Source organism: Cervus elaphus, chromosome 27 (genome assembly GCF_910594005.1).
Source record: "Cervus elaphus chromosome 27, mCerEla1.1, whole genome shotgun sequence".
Taxonomy (NCBI): Eukaryota; Metazoa; Chordata; class Mammalia; order Artiodactyla; family Cervidae; genus Cervus; species Cervus elaphus.
The window spans coordinates 12,581,568-12,598,979 of record NC_057841.1 but is presented as its reverse complement, the minus strand read 5'-3'; the positions used below and the strand labels follow the sequence as shown (position 1 = coordinate 12,598,979).

General features: G+C 37.7%; 1 protein-coding gene and 1 non-coding gene across 2 annotated transcripts in view; both read left to right on the top strand.

The window, feature by feature from the left end:
• DOK6 (docking protein 6) overlaps window positions 1-17,412 on the top strand; it is a 393,486-nt gene that overhangs the window by 19,290 nt on the left and 356,784 nt on the right. The window lies entirely within an intron of this gene.
• On the top strand, window positions 17,245-17,352 carry LOC122685137. Its single transcript, XR_006338301.1, has one exon. It is a non-coding gene; the product is annotated as a U6 spliceosomal RNA (small nuclear RNA).

Sequence of the window (17,412 nt, the reverse complement as noted above, 5' to 3'; positions counted from 1 at the left end):
TGTATCCCAACACAGGCTTCCCTTGTGGCTCAGCTGGTAAAAAATCCACCTACAATGCAGGAGACCTGGGTTAGATCTCTGGGTTGGTAACATCCCCTGGAGAAGGGAAAGGCTACCCACTCCAGTATTCTGGCCTGGAGAATTCCATGCAATGTATAGTCCATGGGGTCGCAAAGAGTTGGACACAACTGAGCAACTTTCACTTTGTATCCCAACACAGTCACTTCAGAAGTACACTTAGATTTATAATGCTATACATAGTTTCTCTACATTTATTGCATTTCAAAATTTATTTCAATAATACGTACTATTGTTTTGCATAGTTTCAGCTTTGCATGATTGGAATCATACCCTCTGTAACTTCCTGAAAAATATTTATCTTTGCTCAAGATTGTTTTTGAGATTTTAGTCATTTTGATGGAGTTCCTGTTTATTCAGTTTTACTTCTGTACACTGTTCTTTGGTATAAATATCACACCATGTGTATTTCGTAGTACAACTGTGCACATTTTTTTATTATTATTATTGGAGTATAGTTGCTTTACAATGTTGTGCAAATTTCTGATGTATGACAATATGAATCAGCTCTATGTACACCTATGTCGCCTCCTCCTTGAACCTATTTTCCGCTCCCCGCATCCCACCCCTCTGGGTCATCACGGGGCACTGAGCCGAGCTCCCTATGCTAGAAGGCAGCTTCGCGCTAGCTGTCTGTCTTACACATGGCGGTGTGTGTATGTCAGCCTTAACCTCCCAGCTCATCCCGCCCTTCCCGTAACTTCCACACATCCACTCTCTCCATCTGTGTCTCTACTCCTGCTTCGGAACTAGGTTCATCTGTTCCATTTTTCTAGATTCCACACACGTGCACCAACATATGATACTTGTTTTTTCTTACTGACTTAACTTCACTCTGTATGACACACGCTAGCTTCATCCACATCTCTACAAATGACCCAATTTCATTTTTTTTGGTGGCTGAGTAATATTCCATCATATATCTGTACCAGATCTTTATCAATTCATTTTTTTCTAGGTTATATGCTTAGAGGCGGATTTTCTGGGCATGTGTATGCTCAGTCGCTCAGTGGTGTCTGACTCTTTGAAATCCCATGGACTGTAGCCCACCAGGCTCCTCTGTCCATCGAATTTTGTAGGCAAGAATACTGGAGTGGGTTGCCATTTCCTTCTCCATTTCTGGGCATAGGTCAACACGAACTAGATTTTGCCAGATTGTTCCCAGATGATCCATCCAGATATATTCTCTTCTGAGTTTGATACCCTCTGCCCTGCTTCCTCACCAACACCTGGTATTTTCAGATGAGACTTTTTCCTCCCATGGGGAAGTGAGTGTGTGAAAGTTACATATTCTCTACAGTTTGAACATGTTTTCATATGTTTGTTGATCAGTTGATATTCCTGGTTTATGAACTATCTCTTCAGTTCCACTGCCCATTTTTCTATGCAATGTTTTTTTCTTAATGGTTCACAAGGGTTCTCATTGTATTTTGAACACTATTCAAATGCAGTTAATAAACTATACAATTATCTTGTCTCATGTTATGACTTGCCTTTAAATTTACTTATAGTCTCTTGTGTCTTCCTGATATTTTAAATTTTAATGAAATCAAATTTATTTTCTTTATGGCTTATACTCTTTGAGTCTTAAGAATTTACTCCACATGGTAATATAAAACTGCTATGTTTCTATTTTAGTCGGTTTCTTTCATGTATTTATGTATACATTTCAATATTTAATTAACCTGAAGTTAATCCTCATTTTAGGCTTTACATTGGTAATCTATTGGTTTCTGTATGGTGAGCCAATTTTTTCACCTTCATTTATTAAATATTCTTATCCATGAGCTTGTTAAACAGGTCCAATTTTTCATGTCTGCATATATTTCCAACATTTTATTGTATTTACTCTTAATGTACTTTAAAGGTTTTGTTGCTGTTTTGAATGAAATCTTTTTAAGTGAGTTTTTCTAGTTGGTTGACACTTAGAGGAAAGCTATTTTTTTTTTTTTTTTTGCATATCTTGGATCTAATGGAATATTGAATGGGTTGAGGTCTTCCTCTGCACAGACACTATCTAGGTGCCCAGGACACATCAAAGCAAAGAGCACGAATCTTGCCTTCAAGGAGCACATTTAATAAGGGGGTCAAAATGAAACACACAGTTGCCATGCAGTCACATGCACCTTTTGCAGGAGAAGATGGTGAAGAAGATAGGAGGGGATTTTGCTACCGAGAACCCAGAAGGCAGCACAGTGGAGGTGACTGAGTTAGTTCTAATGAATGAGGCGGGCTCATCAAGCGGGTGTGGAGAAAGGATTGGGTGAATAACGGAGTAACCTGGGCAGGGCAGAGGTCACAGGATATCTGAGTTTGTGAACCACGAGTGACCCAGCACCACTTGAGTGTAAAGTGTGCTGGAGTGGGGATTTTAGGAGATATTTATAGTAAGTTATGACCGTGATGTGTGTTCATTGATTTTTCAGAAGAGGAGTTTTAAGCAGGCGAGTAATACAATAATAATTGTGCATTTGAGGTGTGAGTTGGCACGATCAATATTGGAAGTGAGGATGCTGTATAGAAATCAAGCCAAAAAATGCAAGAAAGAGCCAGTATAGGCAGCAAAACTAGAGAAGAGCATTGCTGTCGTGGTGCCTTTCGTGTGTTAGCAAACGGGTGGGTTTTCCCACTTCTGGCCTCTTGACTGTATACACTTTGTATGTTACATGCCGTGTAATTTTTGTCCTGCTCTCGTTGTCATGGCTTGTCATAATGCTACCTGTCCTTAAGCCCATTTAACTTTTAAATACATTTTAAAAGCGTGTTATTTATTTCTGGCTGCACTGGGTCTTTGTTGCTGCGTGTGGGGTTTCTCTAGCTGTGGTGCATGGAGGCCCTGCTTCATTTCAGCGCACGGACTCTGGAGCCTGGGCCCAGGAGTTGTGGCACATGCCCCCAGCTACTCCAAGGCATGTGGGATCCTCCTGAACCATGGATAGCAGCTGTGTCCCCTGCATTTGCAGGCAAATTCCTAACCCTTGACCACCAGGGAAGTCCTAAGACCATTTAAAAAGTCACCGCATTTACAAAGCCTTTTCCATCATTTCTAAACAATATGTGGTTTTCCTCTTTTTTTTTTCTGTTGGTTATAGTGCTTTGCTCCTATTTTTTATATGCCTTTTTCCTGCTTTTCAATTTATTTGCTCATGAAGTTAGTTTACAATTATCTCACAATTATGCTTATTTTGTAAGATATTTAAAATGTAAGAAAATTTGAGTTTATTTTACAGTATTTTATTTATTCATTAAATCATCATTAATGCAATTTCTTATTTTTCTAAAAAAGGATTTTAAAAATGGCATCCTTTAACCATCTGTAATCAGATACAAAATGATTCTGAATAAATTTATTGAAGAACTGTTTCTGAATTAAAATGTAAGAAATCACATAAAGTATTAAAGTCAAGGGGACAATCAGAAAATTAAGCTACTCTACTAGATACATGGCTCAACTGGTAAAGAATCTGCCTGCAATGTGGGAGACCTGGGTTTGATCCCTGGGTTGGGAAGATCCCCTGGAGAAGGGAAAGTCTACCCACTCCAGTATTCTGACCTGGAGAATTCCATGGACTATAGTCCATGGGATTGAAAAGAGTCAGACATGACTGAGTGACTTTCACTTACTTACTTACTAGACATATACTTGATTTTCTGATTGTGTCCCCCTTGATTTTATTTCTCTGTCTATATACTAAGGCATCTGGCAAGCCTATCTTTAAGATTATTTGACCTTTAAAATACTGTAGCTAGAAATACATACCTACCTTTTTTTATTTTTGGAGAATTTCTTCCCTGACCTAATATATATCATAAAGATATTCTTCTACATTTTATTTTAACCATTCTCAATTTTAATTTTCATGTGTAGGTTTGTAAGTTCACCTGGAATAATTCTTAGTGTGAGATAACGATCAGATTTATGTTTCTAAATATTTAGCCAGTTTTCTCACCACTGTTGTTAAATAGTCTGTCCTTTTCCTTTCAGGTTCAGTGCAGTGTTTTTCATAGACGAAGTTTCTCCATCTCTGTGGGTTGTATCTGGGCTCCCTGTTCTCTCCCCACTGTTCACTTGTATGTAATGAGCCTCGATCTTACTCTCTACCTCCAGCAAACTTAATATGAATACTTCCTCTCCAAAGTTGTCCAGGATTTTTAATCTTTTGTCATTTGCATTTTGGGATTTGTTATTAAGTTGCATCAGAAACGTCACTGAGAATTTAATTCCTTTTCCTTGACTTAATATTGGAAATGCAATTAAAAATGACCTTTAGACATGATATTTCAATGCCTTAATGTTACCCACATGGAAATGAAAGCCCAAAGGAGTACTTTCAGATTACCTTAAAAAACATCTTGAGTTCGAATTTCTTTTTTTGTTTTCTCAAACCTCCTTTATTGAAAACACATATCCTACTTCCTACTGCGTATTGAAGTGTTTCCATATTATTCCTTTTTGTTTCAGTTACATGCTTAAATTAGAACTCTCAACTTAAAAACCTTCATTTCTAGTGAAAACTAAGAAGTAAACAATTATGAACTGTCTTTTACATTAACATTTTGTAGATTGCTGAACATAAATACCAGTGATAATTTCTTACAACATTTTGTGTTCTTACAGAGAACATTTGGGTCTAAGTTTCTGTGAGAAAATGAACATGACTAAAATATGGACCATTTACTAAATACTGTAGATGCCATGTCTGTACTATTGTATGTGTGTGCTCAAGTCGCTTCAGTCCTGTCTGACTCTTTGCCATCCCATGGACTGTAGCCCGCCAGGCTCCTCTGTCCATGGGATTCTCCAGGCAAGAATACTGGAGTGGGTTGCTGTGCCCGCCTCCAGGGGATCTTCCTGACCCAGGGATCGAGCCTGCATCTCCTGCATTGCAGGCGGATTCTTTGCTGCTGACTCGCCAGGGAAGCCCATCTGTATATTAACAAATAATGAAATAGAGGGAACTCATCCCCAGAAGCCCCTGCAGGACAGGGACCTTGCCTCTCTCCCCATCACCCCCCAGCCCCCACTGGTGCTCAGCCTGATGGTTGACTCTGGGAAGGAGACACATAAATGTTAACTGTTGAACAACTGAATGTATTTGACTTCCAGCTCCTGCACTTACTTGATTTTTACTTTGTGCCTAGTCACTCAGTCATGTCCTGCTCTTTGCAACCCCATGGATTGCAGCCCACCAGGCTCCTCTGTCTGTAGGACTTGCCAGGCAAGAATACTGGAGTGGGTTTCCATTTCCTTCTCCAGGGGATCTTTCTGACTCAAGGATTTAACCCACATCTCTTATGTTTCCTGCACTGGCCAGTGGGATCTTTACCACTAGTGCCGTCTGGGAAGCCCAGCCTTTAGCTTATTCTGCTTTGTATTGGACTAATGATTAGATTATAAAACATAGAGACTATGGCTTATATACAGTAGGGAATACAGAGTATAAAATAGAGGGCAGAACTTTTATTACAGTACAGCAAACAGTAGGACTGCTATTTACACTTCAAGATAATTTTTACTTTCTCATAATAAATACAGGGGCCCACAATTTTCAATGGGTATGATTTGTGGATATTATATAATTAGTTTAACATATTTGCTACTGTTGGATTCCCCTTACCTCCTGGATAATGTCTTAGAAGTGGAACTGTTGCATCAAAGTTTTATAATTTGTAATTTTTTTATTTGAGATAATTTTACATGAAAGTTACAAAAATAGCACAGAGAATTCTGTATGCTCTTTATCCAGTTTTCTCTTAAGTTAATATCTTACAAAACAGAATAATTCTCTATCTTATTTTTAATTTTACTTCATTATAAACAGCATCCTGCCTTTAAACATTTTTTAAACCACAGTCATTAAATTATAAGAAACTATATAAGTTATAATAACCCAAGAAAAAGAGATAAAAAATTTTAAATACACTGAAATTTAATTGTAATTAAAATTTTAGTGAAAAATTTCCCTAGAACTTGTTAACTTGAACAATTTTAATATTGGAGTTATTCTGAATAGCAAACAGATAGATAAACTGAGTGAGAAGGGTGAAACTTTAAGCTCATTGTTCATAATATAATACTATTTTGGGACAAGAGGGAGCAGATTTACACATTGCTGTATTTCAGCAAGGTTTCAGAATGTAAAAACGCATCTTATTCACAGTTTGGCTAATTAAATACTGACTGCTGGCGACAGTCCTACATTTGTCTGTCCTGTGCTTACGGGGCTAGAGGCAGTTTCCAGTGGATTGTAGACAAGTGGGAAGGAATTCCTTGCAGAGATGGGTCTTGAACTGGGGCTTTGTTTCAGTAAGCTAGGATTGATGACGATGTGGTAAGAAGTTCAGGATGCAGAATAGCATTAAGTATTATCTTTGCACTTTAATGAAAGTATTGAAAAATACTTTTGTTTGCTTATTTTTTCCCTAAATTATTTCCAATTTATTATTATTTTTTAATTTTCAGTGAATATATATTACTTCATTCAAGAAAAATTTTATAGATATATTTTTACATTAGTATTTTTTCCTCTCTTTCAGTTTCATCCCTTTGAGGTATAACTTCTCTTTGTTTATATGTGCTTTTTCTTTAGATTTATAGATAATATTTAAGATAATTTAAGATCATGTCCTGGGTGTTCATTGGAAGGACTGATGCTGAAGCTGAAACTCCAGTACTTTGGCCACCTCATGCGAAGAGTTGACTCTCTGGAAAAGACCCTGATGCTGGGAGGATTGAGGGCAGGAGGGGAAGGGAACGACAGAGGATGAGATGGTTGGATGGCATCACCGACTCAATGGGCATGAGTTTGAGTAAACTCTGGGAGTTGGTGATGGACATGGAGGCCTGGCGTGCTGTGATTCATGGGGTCGCAAAGAGTGGGACACGACTGAGCGACTGAACTAACTGACTGAAAATCATGTCTCTTTATTCTCTGCTATGAAAATTGATAAAGTCAACACACTTATGGTTCTCTTCTCCTTCCTGATTTTTGCATGCTATTCTAACTTGTTATGGTTTTCAAAATTTACATCTTGTTTCGTAATTATAATTCTTACGCCTTACCTTGGTTCTATATTGACTCTGTTATATGAACCATCACAGCCTCCCTGTTCTTGATTCCTTTATGTTGAAAGGCATTGGATTAGCAGGATGCTATTATTAAATAGTTGTTTTTAAGGACATTTTAAAAGTAGGCGTGAGTACAGGCATACCTTGAAGCCATCAGAGGTTCCCTTCCAGACCACCGCCAGAAAGAGAATATTGCAGTCGAGTTGCGGGAATTTTTTGTTCCCCAGTGCGGATAAAAGCCATGTTCTGGGCTCCTCTAACGGCTCAGTGGTAAAGAATCCGCCTGCCAATGCAGGAGACACAGTTCGACTCCTGATCCAGGAAGATCCCACATGCTGGGGAGCCACAAAGTCCCTGTCCCACAACTACTGAGCCTGTGCTCTGGGGTCCGGGCTCCGAAACAAGAGAAGCCCCCTCAATGAGAAGCCCACACATTATCGCAGGGAAGAGCAGCCCCTGTTAGCTTCAACTAGGGCGAAGGCTGTGCAGAAACAAAGACCCAACCAGCACAGTCAAAAATAAATAAGTAGATACATAAAATAAAAGCTGTGTTCACGCTACATTGTAGTTTAAGTGAGCTGTAGCATTCTGTATTGAAAAATGCACATGCATTAATTAAAATACACGTCCCTGCTAACCAGTCCTGACCATCAGGTACTCCTTCAGCCAGTAGTTAAGGTTTTGCTGGTAGGTCTGAGATATCGCGAGAATTAGCAACACGCGACACAAACGTGAAACGAGCAGGTGCTGCTAGAAAAATGGCGCAAATGGACCTGCTGGAGGCTGGAATGCCTCAAACCTTCCATTTTTAAACCGTGCGCTTTCTGGGAAGCGCAACAAAACGAGGTATGCCTGTCCTTTGACTTATTGCCTCCGTGGGAGTATCTGCTTGCTACAGTACTTTAATACTTGATAACTTTAATACTTTAATAACTTGAGTAACATTTAAATAAATGTAGCGAAAATGTAGCTGATTGTACTTCTCGGGTAACAGCCTTTTTCACTGAGAACGCCTATAGACAGTTTCACTGTCTTCTAACATTTACTGCTTCTGAGGAGCAGAATTTGGTTTCTCTATTATCTTCACTTTCTGTAATAAATAGCGTTTTTCTCCTCGAAGGTCCATTCTTATTTAAAAAACATGTATTTTGCTTGCCTTGCCTATGAAAACTGCTGAACATGAAACAAAAAATGATTGTGTAAAATTGCGATCTTTAAAGAGAAAAACAACTATTCGTTGTATAGTTGAGAGTACTGAGTGAGTGGGTAGTGAAATTCAGCAGCTTCTTGGGCTATTTCAAATCCCACTGTCTTCTCAATGTGCTAGTTTTTTTTTTTTTGTTAGTTGGAGGCTAATTACTTCACAACATTTCAGTGGGTTTTGTCATACATTGATATGAATCAGCCATAGAGTTACACGTATTCCCCATCCCGATCCCCCCGCCCACCTCCCTCTCCACCCGATTCCTCTGGGTCTTCCCAGTGCACCAGGCCCGAGCACTTGTCTCATGCATCCCACCTGGGCTGGTGATCTGTTTCACCATAGATAATACACATGCTGTTCTTTCGAAACATCCCACCCTCACCTTCTCCCACAGAGTTCAAAAGTCTGTTCTGTACTTCTGTGTCTCTTTTTCTGTTTTGCATATAGGGCTAGTTTTTTTTTAATTGACTACTCTAAGCTTTGAATTTACAATAGAAAAAAAAAATGAAGATTCAACTTTTAAAATCAGTTCTCTGTACTTTCTATTCCTGGTAAATTCTGTGTATTTTTTGTTGTTGTTGATTTATATTAAATCAGCGGACCAAAAAATCCCGGCCTTACATCAATACCAAGTGAAGTTAAAGTACCATTTCATTGCAGTTATTGTTATAATACTGTGTTACTGTCAAAAATAGTATAAAAGTATGCCAAATATTTTGTTGTAGCTGTGCTTATTTAAAAAAAAAAATCTATTTGACTCCTCTGGGTCTTAGTTACTGCATGCAAACAAAAGAATCTTTGTTTTCGGCACTTGGGCTCTTAGTTGGGGCATGCAAGATCTAGTTCCTTTACCAGAGGTGGGACCTGGACCCCCTGGGTTGCGAACCAGAGTCTTAACCATTGGACCACCCTGTATTTAATTTTTGAAATTGAAAATTAAGTCATTCTGTTCCTTGTACTATTTTGTGGTAGGTGTTTCAGGATCTCAGTTCCTTTTTGCTCTCTGAAACATTTTTTCAGTGGATGACATTAGAAGACAAGAGCAAATAAATTCAGTAGGGCATTTTGTACATACCATCTATTGTACAACTTAAGATGAATTGCTTGTTTTGAAATGTAAATCTTGTAAAAAACTTTTAGAGCCATACCAAACCTACCCCTAGTGACTCATTCAAATATGGTTAATGTAGGTAACTTAAATTTGCAAGTTATTTCTGAGTCAGTGAATTATATTGTTTGGTTCACTAGAATATGCATTGGATGGTATAGCAATAAATGTAGCTACAAATCTGTTATTCTTTTTTATAATAGAAATATCAACCGCCAGGGGATAACAGAATAATTGTTCACTCAACAGCTGTTGCCTGTGAGAAGCACTACAGGTGTTCTGTGGTACAGAGAGATGGTTCAGGTCGAGGTAAAACCTTCATACACACAGTGCAACACCAAATGTTTTGAGTGCCTTAAGAAAGACACAATGAAGTATTTTGGATATTGAGAGAAAAGAACAAATTGTGCTGGCTGGAAGGAGGGCAGAGTTCAGAATAATACTTTGGAAGGAGATAACGGTTTAAGCTGGGGATTAAAATATGCAGAGATGGAGTAAGGGAACAAAGTAAGGGATCAGAGGATTTGGATAATCCTGAATTGTGTACAATCCTTGCATAATTAATCAGGCTTTCTTTACTTATGTTTTATTTTTATTACATTTCACCGTTAATGTTATTTTGATTTATGTTCATTCCCTAAAATGGGATAAATTTGCTCATCTTATGAATATTAACAAAATTATTAGGAATTATCTTTTATGGGCTTCTTATTTTTAGGTGTCTTTCAGGATTCTTAATAGGCTTGGCAAATTATTTTTCGGCAATAGAAATTTAATTTCCATTTGATTTTTTTTTTTTTGCATGCCCATCATTATTTTGAAGCCACTTGCATTTTCCTCACATAATAACTATCATAATCTTACATTATACATCTGTATGAATATTGTTTTAGTGTTTGCCTCACTAACTGTGAATTCCATGAGGTTAAAGATCACTTCCGGTATTTCTCACTACATTCTCATAGCACAAGGCTGACCCATAGCCAGTGCTTAGAAGTACGTATTGCATTAATATACAAACAAATGGGGGAAGGGAATGAATGTGATTTCACACTTATTTTATTTCAAAATAATGGAGATGACTCAGATTATTTTCATTTGGCGTAAATAGTCTACCTCATAATGAAAGCATCAGTAAGTTCAGGGCCTGAATTAATTTCTTTCAAAATAAAAGATTAGATAGAATCTATTGAGGTAAGAAGCTGATTTTCACATGTTGGTTTTAAACCATCTTTGTATTTAAAAAATGACTTTAGTATCCGAACGTGAAATTTGGCTACCTTCCTGAATACAGAGGCTTTAAGAGACCTTGCGAGAATCTTTACATATTGGTTCAGTGTATGGATTCTAAAGCAGGACCGTCTCAGCGTGAAACCCGGATCCAGAACTTCCTAGCAATGTGACCTGGGGGTATTTATCTCCTCTTGATCTCTAGTCTCCTCTGCAAAATAGTGTTGGAGTGATGAGTAAACAGTTAAATCATGTAAGTCATTTGTTTGGAAAAGTGATACAAGTAGAGTACTATAGAGGTGTGTATAATTGTTATTATAAATACTGGGGGACCCAGTTCTCCACAGCTCTGGTTAGGATAGAGGTGTGTGTAATTGTTATTATAAGTACTGGGGGACCCAGTTCTCCACAGCTCTGGTTAGGCCACGGGTTACTCTTCCTAAGCTGGAAAAAGCTGAATCCATATCTGTTTCTTGCAGCCTGTAAAGCAAGCCAGGAAGGATAGTAAGCAGGGGATTAAAAATGCAAGTTTTAAGATAATTTTAGATGACTTCAGGGAAATGGCTGCACCAATCAAGGATCAAGTTCAGGAGGCAGTTTGGAATTCTTAAAGACCTCTGATGTTTTGGAAGGTATGGCACTCACCACCGAAGCCAGTTCGCTTGCAATATAAGATTGTTGGAGATATATCGTGATGGCTGGCTATTTGAAGAGTCAAAGAATATCTGACCCAGGAACTTGCTGCCTTTACAGCTGTGCCAAAGGGGCAACATATGGTGTTGATTCAATTCATCGTCACTTTCTAAGGGTGCACTTCCCAACTCTCTAACCCCACATATGAGCTATGCCCGTTTTGTAATTGTTTCTCTGAGGTCTACTTGGTTAAAAAGCTCACAGGGAAGAATCTGTGTCATTTTTATTGCTATCTCCTCAGTGCTGATTGCCATATTAGTTTTTTTTTCCCCTAAGAAAGAATATATTATTGAAGCAAAATCACATTATTATAAACTTAACCAAAGAATTGGACACGACTGAGTGACTGAACTGAACTGAACTGAACCATTTTAAAGTATCATTCAGTAGAATTAAGTACATTCATAGTGTTGTGCAACTGTTTTATCTGTCCAGTTCCAAAACATTTTCATCACCCCAAAGGAAAACCCTATTCCATACTCAATCACTATTTCATACTCCCTCAGCCCCCGGCAATCACCAGTTTGCCTCTGTCTCTATGCGTTTAACTATTCGGGATATATAAAGAGAATCATATACTGTGTGACTTTTTATGAGGTTCATCTATGTTATGTAGCATGTATTTCATTTATGCATGAAGAGTGCTTCATTGTATGAATATATCATATTTTGTTTACCCAGTCATCAGTTGATGGGTATTTGGGATGTTTCTACCTTTGGGTGATCAAAAATAGTACATTTGTGGACATTTGTGTACAAGCTTTTGGTGATACCTTTAAAAATTATTTTGAATATATACAGATGAATGGAATTGCTGTCTTATATATTAACATTAATTCCTTGTTTCACTTCTTGAGCAGTCTCCAAACTGTTTTAAACAATGACTGCTCCATTTTACATTCTCTCAGCAGTGTATGAAGAGTCCAACTTATACATATCCTTGCCAACACTTGATATTTTCTTTGTTGTTGTGACTGTGATTATGATGGCCATCCTGGTGGGTGTAAATTTCTCTAGTGGTTTTGATTTTCATTTCTCTAGTGACTTGTTGAACGTGTATATTTAAACATCATTTTGTGGGCTGGTTGGATATTTGTTTATCTTTGGAGAAATGCCTACCCAAGTCCTTTGTGGCGGGATGGTTGTTTGTTTTTGGTTGTTGAACTGTAAAGTTTCTTTATATGTTCTGGAAAAATAGACCCTTATTGTATTTATGACTTGCATTTTTTCTTCTATTCTGAAGTAGGCTCTCCTCTTTTCATTTTCTTGGTAATATGCTTTGATGCACAAAAAATTAATTTTTATGAAATCCAGTTTTATCTGTTTTTTCTTCTGTTGCTTGTGCCGTTGGTGTCATATCTGAGATTCCACTGCCAAATCCAGTGTTACGTAGACTTACTCCCATGTTTTCTTCTAATAGTTTTATAGCTTTAACTCTTACATTTAGGTCTTTGATTCATTTTTACGTTAATTTTTTCTGTGGTATGGGAGAGGTTCCAGTTCATTCTTTTCTGTTTCCAGGTAATAGTGCCATTTATTGAAGAGATTATTCCTTCCCTTTTGAATGGTCCTGGCACCCTTGTTGAAAATCAACTGGCCACAGATGTATGGATTTATTTTTAGACTGTTCTGTTCCATTGACCCACATGTCTGTCCTAATGGTAGCACTGCATTCTTATGATTATTGTAGCTTTGTACTAAGTTTTAAAGTTGACAACTGAGTCCTCCAACTCTGTTGTTTATCATGGTTATTTTGGCTATTTGGAGTGCTTAAAATTCCGTGTGGATTTTGAATAATTTTCTGCAAAAGGCTAATAAGATTTTGATGGGAATTGCATTGATTTTGTGGATCAATTGCAGGGGTTGGGGTATTGCCATTTTAACACTATTAAGTTTGTGATAGATGAACATGGGATTTCTTTCCATTTATTGAGGTATTTAAGAATTTGGGGGGCAGTGCTTTATAGTTTGTGTACCAGTCTTGTCCTTCTTTGGTTAAATTTGTTCTTGAGTATTATATTTTTGATGTAATCAAAATCAAATTGTTTTCTTAAATTCCTTTTGAGATTTTTCATTGCTCGTTTATAGAATTACAGCTGATGTTCTTGTGTGTTGACCTTGTATTCTGCTACTTTACTGATTTTGTTGATTAACAATTTTTTTGTGTGTGGATTTTCTATTTGTAAGATTAGGTTTTCTGTAAGTAGAGATACTTTTACTTTTTTCCAATTTGGATGTCTTTGTTTGTTTTTAATTGCCTAAGAGTTCTGGTTAGTACAGTGTTGAATACTAGCAACTAGACTGTCTATCTTGTCTTATTCCTGATCTTCGGGTGAATGCTTTCAGTTTCTCATGACTGAATATAATGTCAGCACAGATGCCCTTTATTAGGTTGAGAAAGTTTCTTTCTATTCCTAATTTATTCAGTGTTTTTATCATGAAGTTTTGGATTTTGTCACATGCTATTTTTGCATCAATTGAGATTATCGTGTGACAGGGATTTTCCTTCAGTCTATTGTGGTGTCTTACCACACTTGCCTTCCTGATATAAATCCCACTTGGTCATGTTGTGTAATTTTTCTAATATGCTGCTGGGTTCAATTCGCTAGTATTTTGTTGAAGAGTTCTGTGTCTATTTTCATAAGGAGAATTGGTCTATCGTTGTTGTTGTTTTTTTTTTAATGATGTCCTTATTTGGCTTTGGTGTCAAGATAACAGTCTTCTAATAGAATGAGATAGGAATGTTCCCCCCTCCTTTACTATCAGTTATCTACAGGAGATAGAAATGAATTGGTGTTAATTCTTGTTTGGAAAATTTGCTTAATTCACCAGTGAAGCTATCTGATGCTGGGATTTCCTTTAGGGGTAGAGTTTGGTTACTGATTTAACCTCTTAACTGTTGTAAATCTGTTTACATTTTCTATTTCTTTGTCAATCGGTTTTGGTAGTTTGTGTTTCTAGGAGTTTGTTTGTTTCATCTACATTTTCTAAATTTTCAGTATGCAGTTGTTCATAGTATCTCTTCAAATCCTCTGGATTTCTAGATGGTCTGTAGTAGTGTCCCGACTTTCATTTCTGATTGCAGTAATTTGAATCTTCTCTCTTTTTTTCTTGGTTAGTCTAATTGAAAGTTTGTCGGTTTTACTCATCTTTATTTTTTTAAAGAATCAACCTTGGGTTTTGTTGATTTTTCTCTGCTGTTTTTCTGTCTTCTAGTTCATTTATCTGTGCTCTAATCTTTATAAATTTCCTTTCTTCTGCTCAGTACTTCAGTATTTGCCGAGACCATTTACAACTCTGCCTTAGCCTTCACTATGCTTGCAGGAACCTTGAAAGTGACAGAGAGGTGAATGTGTAGCTTGTCCTCTGATCTTTTCAGGATGACTGTATAGCTCTGGACATGTGCTTGGTCTTCTCAGTTGCCCAACATACACACATCTTTTACAAGCTTTTATTTTACCACATATTTCTTTTCCCAACTTCTTCCTCTCTGGCTTTTTGTCTATTGCTTGTCCTGACTGTTATCCCTCGACTCAGACATCTGTAGCCAGTATTTTTGCCTTTAAGTGCTTTTGAAAAATGCTACCACAGCCTGGTAATGCCTCAGTTAAAATCTGTATGCCTTCATGCTTGTTGTTCAGTTCAGTTCACTTGCTCAGTCGTGTCTGACTCTTGCAACTCCATGAACTGCAGCACACCAGGATTCCCTGTCCACCACCAACTCCCAGAGCTTACTCAGACTCATGTCCATCAAGTCGGTGATGCCATCCAACTGTCTCATCCTCTGTTGTCGTCTTCTACTCCCGCCTTCAATCTTTCCCAGCATCAGGGTCTTTTCCAATGAGTCACCTCTTCACATCAGGCCAAAGTATTGGAGTTTCAGCTTCAGCAACAGTCCTTCCAATGAATATTCAGGACTGATTTCATTTAAGATTGACTAGTTGGATCTCCTTTCAGTCCAAGAGACTCTCAAGAGTCTTCTCCAACATGACAGTTCAAATGCATCAATTCTTTAGCACTCAGCTTTCTTCATAGTTCAACTCTCACATCCATACATGACCACTGGAAAAACCATAGCCTTGACTAGATGGACTTTTGTTGGCAAAGTAATGTCCCTGCTTTTTAATATGCTATCTAGGTTGGTCATAACTTTCCTTCCAAGGAGTAAGCGTCTTTTAATTTCATGGCTGCAATCACCATCTGCAGTGATTTTGGAGCTCAGAAAAATAAAGTCTGACATTATTTCCACTGTTACCCCATCTATTTCTCATGAAGTGATGGAACCAGATGCCATGATCTTAGTTTCCTGAATGTTGAGCTTTAAGCCAACTTTTTCACTCTCCTCTTTCACTTTCATCAAGAGGCTTTTTAGTTCCTCTTGACTTCTAGTGTAGTCAATAAAGCAAAAGTAGATGTTTTTCTGGAACTCTCTTGCTTTTACGGTGACCCAGTGGATGTTCGCAGTTTGATCTCTAGTTCCTTTGCCTTTTCTAAATCCAGCTTGAACACATGGAAGTTCACAGTTCACATACTGTTGAAGCCTGGCTTGGAGAATTTTGAGTATTATTTTGTTAGTGTGTGAGTTGAGTGCAATTGTGTGGTAGTTTGAACATTTTTTGGCATTGCCTTTCTTTGGGATTGGAATGAAAACTGACCTTTTCCAGGCCTGTGGCCACTGTTGAGTTTTCCAGATTTGCTGGCATATTGAGTGCAACACTTTCACAGCATCATCTTTTAGGATTTGAAATAGCTCAACTGGAATTCTATCACCTCCACTAGCTTTGTTCGTAGTGATGCTTCCTAAGGTCCACTTGACTTCACATTCTGGGATGTCTGGCTCTTGTTGAGTGATCACACCATCATGGTTATACAGATCTTTTCTGTATAGTTCTTCTGTGTATTCTTGCCACCTCTTCTTAATATCTTCTGCTTCTGTTAGGTCCATACCATTTCTGTCCTTTATTATAACCATCTTTGCATGAAATGTTCCCTTGCTATCTCTAATTTTCTTGAAGAGATTTCTAGTCTTCCCCATTCTATTGTTTTCCTCTATTTATTTCCATTGATCACCTAAGGAAGGTTTTCTTCTCTCTCCTTGCTGTTTGGAACTCTGCATTCAAATGGGTGTATCTTTTTGAATGTAAAGAAGCTAAATCTTTTGAATGATGTGAAGCTAAAGGCAAAGGAGAAATATGCAAAGAAGAGAAGCTAGTTGTTCAGGGAGCTATCAAACAGTTCAGAAAACACAACCCCAATTCTTTGAGAATAACATCCATGTCATACCTTCTGGCACTAATAGCCTGCGCCAGGAGTGTGGTCCCTTGTCTCCCTGGCCCCTGGTAGTCTCAGATTGGGAGATGGGATACAGGCAATTAAAAATGTCAGGGTTCTCTGCTATGGAAATGCAGCAACATCTTTCTTCAGTAAGTTTGCCCCTGGTCCTTGAGAGATTCTGACTTGCATCCAGAGCTCCGCAGAAGTTAACTCTGACAGTTTTTGCTGATGTTTTAGTTGCTTTTGTGTGAAGATGCAGCCCTGGAGTTCCCTGCATCACCATCTTGATGATGTCACTCCATATGGGGTCTTAATAGTTGATTACACCATGCTGGGCTCTTAGTAAGAGTTTGTTAAATATATTTTTGAGTTCTGAGTATTAAGGAAATGTGATATCTTTAAAATCAAATGTTAGCAATAATGAATAGTGACATATTTAATATGCATTAAGCAAATACTGATTGAGTACCTTCTATATCAATGACCACATTTTTAAAAAGTAGAATATACAAAGTACAAACTATATATACGGTGATGAAATGATTCACCACCAAAACCAGGACACTTTGAAAATAAAAAGAAGAGCTAGTGCTCGCTTCGGCAGCACATATACTGAAGGTTGGAACGATACAGAGAAGATTAGCATGGCCCCTGCGCAAGGATGACACGCAAATTCGTGAAGCGTTCCATATTTTTAAAAAGAAAAAAAAAAAAAAGAAGAGCTAACCAGTGAGGAAATCAGGATTAAGGTGTAAC